Consider the following 12,428-nt stretch of genomic DNA (forward strand, 5'->3'; position numbering starts at 1 on the left):
AAAAATGTTCTAAATTTCAAAAGAAAATCAAAATTTGTTTGAATTTTGAAAAACTGATGAGAATTTCAATTTTTTATAAAATTTCCAATTTTTTTATTTTTTTAGTAAAACTCGAAATTTCAAATATGTTAAATTTTCAAAAAAAAAACAGAATTTCAAAGTTTATTTTAATTTTAAAAATGTTTAGAATTCAAATTTTGTTTAAATTTTCAAAATATGTTTAAATTTGTGTTCACATTTTATTGATTTTGTTCATTATTCCAAAAAAAATGGAATTCGAAATTGTTTAGCATGTCTAAACAGATGCATGCTACCAAACAAAGTCACAACTTAGCATGTCTCAGTGCATACATCGCTGCCAATCAATACCAACTGCATGGACTCTGCATGTCTACACTCAGCATGTATGAAAGGAGAACAATTAGACTAGGTCCATACATGCTACCAAACACACCCTAAGACACTTGGATTGGAGAGGATTCACGGAGGTGCTACGAACAAGAGCTTCCTGTGCTGCGTGCCGCCATGGATTCGAGCAGGATTGGCAAGAAAAGAAGATGAACCCTCAGCCTAGCTCAGGGAAGAAGAGAGGGGGAAAATCATTCGCGCGCTAGTTCTAGTGGCCCTCAGCTGTTCCGCGCCTTTTCTATCCAGCCGACACGCCTCGCTGGTAGGGGCCACTGGCACGTTCCCAAAACCACCTTCCCAAACCACCAAACCAGGCGCCAGGGGGTGTTTTGCCCGGTTTAAGCAAGTTCAGGGGATTAAGTAGGCCAAAATTCAGTAGAGGGGGCGATGTGGTCTAAATGTGAGAGTTCAAAGGGGTATATACATTTAACTCGTGGGCAAAAAGGTATTTTCTTCGATAAAGGGCTTTTCATTGAATTGAAATATCGAGTTGATACAACCGCATCAAAGATCACCCGGCCTCTGCATAGCTAGATGCACACAGCCAAAGTTTCAAAGTACTAGAAGCCAAAAAAAGGCAAAAAACGCCAGCAGTAGCGAAAAAAGATAAAGGAGGCCTAAGGTGATGCCGGTCCAATCCGAAGGTCACACCGCCATCCATGGGGGTAAAAAATGTCCCTGGCCGAGCACTCCAACCGGGTAGAAGCCATCATAAAAAAGTCTCTGTCCTCCGGCTTCTGCAGGATAGACCACATACGGAGCCATCGCGAGCATATATGAATTACCTGCATAGGAGATGAAACACTTTTATGATTAAAAACAATATCATTCCTGATGAGCCACAACGCCCAACATAAGGCAGCCGCCCCTGCAAGAATGTGCTTAGACAATTGTTTATCTATTCCCCTCAACCAATTGCCGAACATATTCCGTACGCTGCGTGGAGGATATAGATTCGAAGCAATTTGGACTATTGCCCATACCGATCTAGCAAACTTGCAATCAAAAAATAGGTGTTTAATGGATTCATTATGATTGCAGAAGACACATTTTTTGCAGCCTTGCCAGTTTCGTCGAGCTAGATTGTCCCTAGTTAAGATAACTCCTTTGTTGAGAAACCATAGGAAAATTTTCACTTTTAGAGGAATCTTAAGCTTCCACAATTTTCTATTATCAGATGGAACCTCGTTATGAACCAATGCATCATACATGGATTTAACCAAAAATCTTCCATTTAGATGCAGGTTCCATTTAAAGATGTCCGATTCAGCCGACAGTTGGACAACTCCCAAACAAGTCAGCAAATCGTTCCATGCAGTCAGACGAGGTCCAGAAATTGTTCTGCTTAAAGAAATATCCGGGTGTTCTTGTCCCAATACCTGCTTAATCGTGACAAACTTATGTCTAACTATCCGATATAAGCTTGGGTATTGCACATTTAGAGGAGTAGTCCCGAGCCAGGTGTCTTCCCAGAATCGAATCTGGGAGCCGTCCCTAACCGAGAAAGTGCCAAATTGGAAAAAGAATTCTTTAGCTTTCATAACCCCACTCCAAAAATGAGAGTCACCTGGTTTCCAGTAGACCTGGGAGATTGCTTTGGACCCAACGTATTTATTACGAATGATCTCCTGCCAAACACCATCCTCAGTGAGTAATCTGTATACCCATTTGCTGAGCAATGCAATGTTTTTTATCTCAAGATCCTGGATTCCGAGTCCCCCTTGGCTTTTAGGACGACATAATATATTCCACCTAGCCAAGCGATATTTCTTTTTTTCATTGTCACTCTGCCAAAAAAACCTTGATCTAAAATAATCAAGGCGTTGGAGAACACCTTTTGGCAGATGAAAAAAAGATAGCATGTAAAGGACCATGTTGGTAAGAACCGAGTTGATCAGAACTACTCGGCCCCCATAGGACAAGAGTTTGGCCTTCCAGCTCGCCAACCGTTTCTCCAGTCTCTCTTCAACATGTTTCCATTCAGCGATTGTCAAACGCTGATAATGAATAGGAATACCTAGATATCGAATAGGAAATTGGCCTAGTTGGCATCCAAATATATCAGCATATTCTTGTGAAGTTTCTGCGGCTTCGCCAAAGCAGAAAAGTTCACTCTTATGAAAGTTTATCTTAAGGCCAGAAAGATCCTCAAAAGCACATAATAACAATTTGAGGTTTCTAGCCTTTTCTAGGTCGTGATTCAAAAACAAAATGGTGTCATCTGCATACTGTAAGATTGATAGGCCTCCTTCTACTAGATGAGGAATGACCCCGGTGATTTGACTAGCTAGCTTGGCCCTCTCAATGAGAGTAACTAGCATATCAGCCACGATGTTGAAAAGGATAGGTGATGCGGGGTCGCCTTGGCGTAGCCCCTTCCTAGTCTGGAAATAATTGCCTACGTCATCGCTCACCTTGATAGCCACGCTACCTCCAGACACAAAGTTCTCAACCCATCAGCACCAAGTATCGGAAAACCCTTTCATACGAAGAGTTTGAAGCAAAAAAGGCCACTTCACCTTATCATAAGCTTTCTCGAAGTCAATCTTAAAGATGACCCCATTCAACTTTTTACGGTGGAGCTCATGAACAGTTTCATGTAGGACAGCAACACCGTCTAAGATGTTCCGTCCTTGCATGAAAGCTATTTGTGTTGGTTTGACTACATGGTCTGCGACCCCATTTAGCCGGTTAGTCGCGACCTTGGTGAAAATTTTAAAGCTCACGTTTAATAAGAAAATCGGTCTATATTGTTGAATCCGATTGGCATCCTTTATCTTTGGTAAAAGGATAATTTCACCAAAATTGAGTCTGGAGATGTCTAGTCTATGAGCATGCAGTTCATTAAACAATTGAACCAGGTCAGACTTTAACATATCCCAAAAAATTGATAAAACTCCGCCGGAAAACCATCCGGTCCCGGAGATTTGTTGTGTTCCATTTGAAAAATCGCAGTTCGTATTTCCTCCTCAGTGAAAGCAGAGGTTAGGAATTCATTTTCCGCAGCGGAAACTTGCTGGATGTCATGACAAATAGACTCATCCATATCCAGCGTAGTTTCCGAGGAAGGACCAAACAAGTCTTTATAGTATTTTGTAATAAAGTCCTTGAGCGGAGCGTCCCCCTCAATGCGACCCTCGTCCTGATCAAGGGTGAATATTCGTTTCTTTCTATGTCTGCCATTGGCTAACATTTGAAAGTACTTCGTGTTATCATCCCCAAGTACCAACGAGTCGCTCTTGCACCGTTGGTACCATTTGATTTCCTCTTCGCGTAAGAGACGGGCTAGCTGCTCATTGAGATGACTTTTTTGCTCAATCTCAGCCGCGGATAGAAGCCTCACCTCCGCGATCTTATCTAAGGAGTCGATCAAGACAGATAGTCGCAACTTCTCTTTCTTATAAATCCCAGCGGTGTGTTTAGCCCATCCGCGGAGGAATTGGCGCAACGCACGGATGCAATTATTCCAACGTTGAATTGGTGTATCACCCCGTGTTGGGCGTTGCCACACCTTTTTAACCAATTCAGGGAAACCCTCTCTAGTGAGCCACCCCAGTTCAAATTTAAACTGATGGCGGTTTGAAGTGGGTGTTGCTTGACCAAAATCAGCAAGCAATGGAGCATGATCCGGTAAGGCCTCAATTCTCTCCAAAGCCCGCACTGATGCTAATGGATATTTAAATTCCCAGTCTGTGGTGGCTAGCACCCGATCAAGTTTTTCGAACATCGGGATAGATCTATTATTGGCCCAGGTAAATTGGCGCCCCGAGAGAGAGAGAGTTCCCGCAAATCAAGACTGTCAATGACAGCATTAAAAAGAAACGACCATCGAGTGTCGAACCTATCATTGTTTTTATCCCGCTGGTATCGCAACATATTGAAGTCCCCCCCCCCCCAAGTAGCATGGGGTGAGGATTTTCTCTGCAGGTATTGACAAGTTCTTTGAGGAAGACCGCTTTAAATTCATCTTGAGCAGCACCATATACGGCAACCAAGCTCCAAATGAAATTATCGGATTTGTTTCTAAGGTGGAATTTAATATGATACTCCCCCTTTGAAGTTGAAAGAAGTTCCAAGTAAGTGGAGTGTATTCCTAAAAGAATACCTCCGGACCTCCCTGAAGGCGGCAGGATATGCCATTCGTAATTTTTGCCACATGAAAAATGGTCCAAATCACGCGTTGGAAAGTCACGCTTACTACACTCAGAGATTGCCACGAAGTCGAGGGCATGATCCTTAACACAATCGGAAATATGTTTGTACTTAGCCAAGTCACCAAGACCTCTGCTATTCCAAAACATTCCTTTCATGGAGAAACTTTATTACGTTTGGATACTTTGGTCTTCTTCTTAGGGCGACCCTTTTTACTACCAGAGTTAGACTTGTTCTTACGTACCGATGCAACGAGCTCACAAAGCATCGTATCACGCATGGTATCTTCAAAGTCTACCTCTGTAGTATCATTGACCAGATGAGAGAGGAGTCTGCCTTCATGGTTGGCATCGGACTCCTCATCCTCCTCATCTGATACTAGTGGATCCGCCGTCAGAAGCGTTCTAGGAGCAACCGTAAGCCGGTCGAACTCCATTTGCTTAAGAGCTTTAACTGAGAAATCAACTATTGCATCATTTCTAACTAATGAAATACCAAGGCTAGCAATATTTGAAGACATTTTGGCTTTATCAAAAGATAGAAATGATTTGCAAGGAGACGTATTGTTAGACTATGTATAGCTTCTGTACCTATGTACGTATATGGTACATATTGTAACACAACCATTATATATAATGAGATAAGCCACCCCTAGAGGGTTGTGCTGGTTCCCCAAAACTTATAGTCTTACATGGTATCACGCTAGGTTACGATCGCTTCCGCTTCTAAACCCTAATGCCCGCACCGCCGCCGCAGCCGCCGCCGCCTTCACCGCCGCCGCCGCGCCACCGATCGCGCCGCCGCCATGTCGAGCGCCGCCACCACCGGTTCCACTGCTGCGGGCTTCCTCCCGGCCTCTCTTGCGGCTCTGCTCAACCTCCCGCTCGATGCCGTCTCTGTTCCGGCTCCGATCGGGACAAGGAGCATCGGCTCCGTCTTCTCCACGCCGCCGGCGCCCTCGCTTGGGCGTGACCTTGTGGTCCACACCGCGGCGCCGCCGTCCGCTACGGACTCCGCAGGCGTCGTCCCACCGCTCCTGCCGCAAGCGGATCACACTGCCCCGCTGGCGGGGTTGGCGGCGTCCGCCCCGGCCGCGGGCCTTGCGGCGTCCGCACCGGCCGCGAGCTTTGCGGCGCCCGCCCTGGCTGCGGTCCCGCCTCCTCCCGCATCGGCTTCGGTGCCTCCGGCTGCCTCCATGGTGTTTGCACCCCAGGCAGCCTCCTCGATGGGATTGTCTTCGCCGCCGCCGTTTCACTTCGGTCATCTCATCACCATCAAGCTCTCCGCCGACAACTACATCTTCTGGCGTGCGCAGGTTCTCCCGCTCTTGGGGAGTCACTACCTGCTAGGCTACGTCGACGGATCGCTTCCCTGCCCACCCGCACTGGTAGACAGCGTGCACGGTCCGGTCTACAATCCGGCCCATCGCGTCTGGACGGGGCAGGACCAGGCGAACCTCTCCTCCATCCAGGGGTCGCTCTCGCCGGCAGTTGCCGGCCTTGTTGTCTTCGCGAAGACGTCTCATGAGGCCTGGACCATCCTTGAGCGCACCTTTGCAGCGCAGTCCCAGGCTCGTGTCTCTGCACTCCGTCGTCAGCTTGGAGAGTGTCAGAAGCTTGACTCCACTGCCACTGAGTTCTACAACAAGGTCAAGGGCCTCGCCGACACATTGGCCTCCATTGGACAGCCCCTCACCGACTCCGAGTTCAACTCGTTTATTGTCAATGGTCTTGATGAGGAGTATGATGCCTTAGTCGAGATCATCAACGAGCGGGGCAACTCGACACCCATGCTGGCACACGAGGTTTTCTCTCGGCTCCTTCTCACTAAGCAACGGGTCGAGACTCGCCGCACCAGGGGCACTGGCTCCCTCTCGGCCAACGCCGCCACCAAGGGTGGCCGCTCTTCTTCATCACCCCGGTCTCCCTTGGGGCTGCCACCGTCGCCCGGCTCGGCCCCCCCACCTACTGCGACCTTACCGGGGGCTGGCGGTCCACGTGTGTGTCAGCTTTGTGGCCGCGATGGGCACTGGGCCTCCAAGTGTCATAAGCGCTTCCAGCGAAGCTTCCTTGGTCTTGGCAATGACGGCAAAGATACACGCAACAATTCCCGTCAGGTCGCCATGGCTGATCGTCCCGCGCCGCAGAAGCAACAGGGACACACTCAGTCCTACTCCATCGATCCACACTGGTACATGGACTCTGGGGCGACAGAGCATCTAACCAGCGAGATGGGGAAGCTTCACACTCGTGAACCCTATCATGGCTCCGACAAGATCCACACCGCCAATGGAGCAGGTATGCACATCTCTCATATTGATCAAGCATCTCTTCTCACTAGACATGCCAATAGGAGTCTTCAGCTTCGCAATGTTCTTCGAGTTCCATCTGTGACCCGTAATCTTCTTTCAGTTCCTAAACTCACACGTGATAATAATGTGCTTTGTGAATTTCACCCTTTTGATCTTTTTATTAAGGATCGGGGCACGAGGGACATTCTTCTTAGTGGACGGTTGTGCCAGGGCCTCTACCGTCTGGAGCATCCTGGTGTCGCTCGTGTTTTCAGTGGAGTTCGGGTCTCTCCGTCACAGTGGCATGCTCGTCTTGGTCACCCGGCCACACCTATTGTCCGTCATATTTTGCGTCGTCATGAGCTTCCTAGTTTGTCTAGTCATAAAGATGTAGCAGTGTGTGATGCTTGTCAGCAGGGGAAGAGTCATCAACTTCCTTTTTCGGAGTCCAGTCGTGAGGTGAAACATCCTTTAGAACTTGTGTTTTCAGATGTATGGGGTCCTGCTCAGACTTCTGTCAGTGGTCATAATTACTATATCAGTTTCGTTGATGCTTATAGTCGCTTTACCTGGCTTTACCTTATTAAACGCAAATCTGATGTGTTTGATATTTTTGTTCAATTTCAAAAACATGTTGAACGTCTTCTCAAGCACAAAATTGTTCATGTCCAGTCAGACTGGGGGGGCGAGTATCGCAACCTCAACTCTTTCTTTCAGTCGCTTGGGATAGCTCATCGTTTAGCATGTCCACATACACATCAGCAGAATGGTTCAGTCGAACGTAAGCATCGTCATATTGTTGAAGCTGGTCTTACTCTTTTGGCCCATGCATCTGTTCCGTTTCGGTTTTGGAGTGATGCTTTCACCACTGCATGCTTTCTCATCAACCGTACTCCTACTCGTGTTTTAAACATGAAGACTCCCATTGAGGTTCTCCTTAATGAACAACCTGATTATACCTTTCTCAAGGTATTTGGGTGTGCTTGCTGGCCGCATCTTCGTCCATATAACAAGCGCAAGCTTGAGTTTCGTTCTAAGAAGTGTGTTTTTCTTGGCTATAGCTCTCTTCATAAAGGTTACAAATGTCTTCATGTTCCCACTAATCGTGTCTATATATCTCGGGATGTCGTGTTTGATGAGCATGTTTTTCCCTTTGCCAACCTTCCTGTGTCCACTGTCGAACCACCATCCCTGCATTCATCCTCTGTTGCTTCTGACCAATTTGATGATGTTGCATACTCTCCTTTGCTGTTACCTAACCATGGTGCAGGAACCGGACGTGGAGTTCGTTTGGAGCTGTTGGAGGATTCACCATCATCATCGTCGTCTTCTGGTGGGCACGTCGATCGCCCTATGTTGCATGGCATCGATTCGCGTGCCCATGCATGGTCACCCGACGAGCCCGTCGCGCCGAGCATCTCCACTGCTCGGTCCGTTTCGCCAGCGGCCGCCGAGTCGCCCGCGGCTCGGCCCGTCACGCTGTCTTCGCCTGCGGCTCGGCCCGTCACGCCGTCTTCGCCCGCGGCTCGGGTCCTCACGTCGCCTTCATCAGCGGATCGGCCCGCGACACCGGCCGCGCCACGGCCCACTATGCCGAGCTCGCCATCGGCCCGGTCTGTGATGCCGGAGTCGCCAGCTGCTTCGTTTGCTCTGCCGGTTTCGCCGGTGGGTCGGCCTTCTTCGCCAACCGAGTCCGAGGCTACCGTGACAGGCTCCTCGTCACCGGCTGACTCGTCAACGTCGCCGTCCTCCAGCCCGTTGCAGGCTGCTCCGTCGACCTCGGTGGTTCCTGTGTCCCGACCACATACACGCAGTCGCAGTGGCATTTTCAAACCTAAGGAACGTAAGGATGGTACGGTTGCTTGGTTGGCTGCTTGTTTGGCTACTGCTGTTGCGGATCCATCTTCTGAGCCTCGCTCATATCAGGCTGCCCTGCGCATTCCACATTGGCGAGAGGCTATGGAGCAGGAGTTTCATGCTCTTCTTCGTAACAAGACATGGACTCTCGTTCCTCCACCACCACGGGTAAATGTTATTGACTCAAAATGGGTATTCAAAGTGAAGAAGCATTCGGATGGATCTATTGAGCGTTACAAAGCGCGACTTGTTGCTCGCGGTTTTCGGCAGCGTCATGGTCTTGACTATGAGGACACCTTCAGTCCTGTCGTCAAGCCTACCACTATTCGGCTTCTTCTCTCCATTGCTGTTTCTCGTGGTTGGTCACTTCGTCAACTTGATGTGCAGAATGCTTTTCTACATGGATTTTTGGAGGAAGAGGTTTATATGAAACAGCCGCCTGGTTTCTCTGATCCTGATCGTCCTGACTATATCTGTCGTCTTTCCAAAGCACTATATGGTTTGAAGCAAGCTCCTCGTGCCTGGCATGCCCGCCTTGCCTCTGCCCTTCGTGCTCATGGGTTTGTGCCGTCTACTGCTGACACTTCGTTATTTCTTCTACAGAAGCCAGAAGTCACTATGTATCTTTTGGTATATGTCGATGATATTATCCTTGTCAGCTCTTCTCAGTATGCTGCTGATGCTCTTGTCTGCTCTCTTGGTGCTGATTTTGCGGTCAAAGATCTTGGGAAGCTTCACTACTTTCTTGGAGTTGAGGTCACTTCTCGTGCTACTGGTCTTGTCCTTACGCAGAAGAAGTACTCCTTGGAGTTGTTACAGAGAGCTGGCATGCTGAAGTGCAAACCGACCACCACACCCATGTCGTCTACCGACAAGATAACAGCTGTTGATGGTGAGCTTTTGTCTCCTGCGGATGCCACAGAGTACAGGAGCATTGTTGGTGGACTTCAGTACTTGACGATCACGAGACCAGATATCTCTTATGCTGTTAACAGGGTTTGTCAGTATCTTCAGGCTCCCAGAGATACTCATTGGGCTGCTGTTAAACGCATTCTTCGTTATGTTCAGTTCACCCTGACATTTGGTATGCATATTCGGCCGACTTCCTCTCGGGTCCTTTCGGCCTTCTCTGATGCAGATTGGGCTGGTAGCCCAGATGACAGGCGATCCACGGGGGGTTATGCAGTATTCTTTGGCTCTAATTTGATCGCCTGGAGTGCTCGGAAACAGGCTACTGTGTCACGTAGCAGTACTGAAGCTGAGTACAAGGCTGTGGCTAATGCTACTGCAGAGATTATTTGGGTGCAGTCTTTGCTTCAGGAGTTGGGTTTGTCTCAACCACAGCCTCCTATTCTTTGGTGTGATAACATCGGTGCTACATACCTTTCTGCAAATCCAGTATTTCATGCCCGAATGAAACACATTGAAGTTGATTATCACTTTGTACGGGAACGTGTATCACAGAAGCAACTCCAGATCAAGTTTATCTCATCTAAGGATCAACTTGCAGACATCTTCACTAAGCCTTTACCGCTGCCACAGTTTGAGGCTTGTAGGCGCAATCTTACCCTTCTCAGTTCTTTAGAAAGTGGCTAAGATTGAGGGAGGGTGTTAGACTATGTATAGCTTCTGTACCTATGTACGTATATGGTACATATTGTAACACAACCATTATATATAATGAGATAAGCCACCCCTAGAGGGTTGTGCTGGTTCCCCAAAACTTATAGTCTTACACGTACCATCAAAGTCGAGGTTCCGCGATGCCGTTCTACGCATGGCCCTCTGCATGGAATCCTCATCAGTGGCAGAGGCCCCATCAGCCCCCACAACATGGTGGCTGCTACGTCTAGGCGGTGAAGTAGTAAACTCCAAAGCAACCCGCATCCTATAGGGCCGGAAAGGTGGTGTAGACGGCTCCGGCGTAGCAGCGGGAGACCTAGAACGCTGCAGCTCATCCTCCATAACAGCGATATAAGGAGCAGCCTCCTCGTCCCGCGGCGGCGACGCAGGAGACAGCGCCGGCCCCGTCGACGCTGCGGGAGACCGTGAAAGCTGCAGCTCATCCTCCATGACAGCGTTCGTAGGAGCAGCCTCCTCGTACTGCGACGGCGGCGCAGGAGACAGCGCCCGAAGCGTCGCCAAGGCCATGTCATGATCTGCACGCACCGCCGGGGAGAAAATCACACCCCGACGACCAGAAGACCGAGAAGAAGCCGATGTCGGTGTCGTCAGATGCTCCAAAGCAGCCTCCGACGGTGATCCCATCGCCAAGGGCGCCGCAGGCCAAGGGCAAAAAGGTATGACTGCAGGATATTGGTGCTGTAGGAATTTAACGTTTATCTTTAGTACGAGCGCATTACTGTATGTCGAGCATATATTCAGCGCAAACACCTAGTGCTGTAGGATTTTAACTTTAATGTCTGGTGCCTACACATTACTGGGTGCTGAAAAAAAAGTTCAGAGGTAGATTAGAATGTTTGGGTTTCATTCGACATAGAGTTAGTACAAATGGATTGTGTGCATGTGAATCGTTTGGAGCCTTAGGCTGTGTCTTTGCTGGTTGGCTGCGATTGCTTTACTTTGTGTGCATATATATTTTGTTCATGGTATATTTCTCGAATTCGCACTTGCGCATTCCCAGCTTAATCATGCTCACCTTGGACTTGTGATTCATCCAGCTTAGACTTGTGTAGTTCATCCAAGAGATTTAGGGGTATGCTATTTCTTTTTTCTCAGTGTGATGTTTCTTCCAGAATCGCCCTTTGGCTGAGCAGATGACCTGAAGGAGCATGGAACTCGTAGCCATATGCAACTTTGCTGTAATCAAGCTCCACTGCACGGAAGTTGTGCATAATAATCTTTGTCTGGAAACTGAACCTGTTGCTAGGTGCTACCTGTACGAGCAACACGGCTTGCTCTTGCCCAACTCAGTCCCTCGGTGGTACAACCTCGAAATTTAGAGCCTGGTCAGACTGTAACTTCAGATGAGATTGATTTCATTCGATTGATGTATCAGGTCTTTTGTCAGTAGATCAAGGGATGAGTTAATTTGTTCTCTGGGGACGAGCATCAGTAGAAGATCAGTAGACAAGTTTGCCAGCTCCACCGCAGGTCTGAATCTATTGCCGAATTGAATCTATGGTGCATCAATTGAAATTTAAATGGAACTTTCCACTCTACTGAATCTGTGTGTTGCCGCATCTATATACCTGTAGGAGGTCTTCAATTCAAACATCACATAGCACCAGAATGACCTTCGGTTGCATGTTTCGATTTCGTACCGCGTACTTCATGAGCTTGACCAGGGACTTTTGATGCGGTGAGAGTTGAGATGTGGGTAGGTTTTCCGTTATTTGGTTTAATCATTCGTGTATGATTTGTACTTGTAAGGCCAACTCTAATCTATACCCTAAAAGTTAAAAGGAGGATACGGCCGAGTAAAGTTAGAGGAAAAATTTACTCCTCTATAGGTGGTAGCACCTAGCTGGTCCCCTAAACTTTAGTGGAGTAAAAAAAATACATTTTTTGTTCTAACCGCATGAACTTCAAACACTTCACAATATACTCCCTTCCTTCCTAAATATAATTCTTTTTAGAGATTTCTATATGAACTACATACGGATATATAAAGTCATATTTTAGAGTGTAGATTCACTCATTTTGCTTCGTATATAGTTTATATTGAAATCTATAAAAAGATTTATATTTAGGAACGGAG

Source organism: Triticum aestivum, chromosome 5A, assembly GCF_018294505.1.
Source record: "Triticum aestivum cultivar Chinese Spring chromosome 5A, IWGSC CS RefSeq v2.1, whole genome shotgun sequence".
NCBI classification, from domain to species: Eukaryota; Viridiplantae; Streptophyta; class Magnoliopsida; order Poales; family Poaceae; genus Triticum; species Triticum aestivum.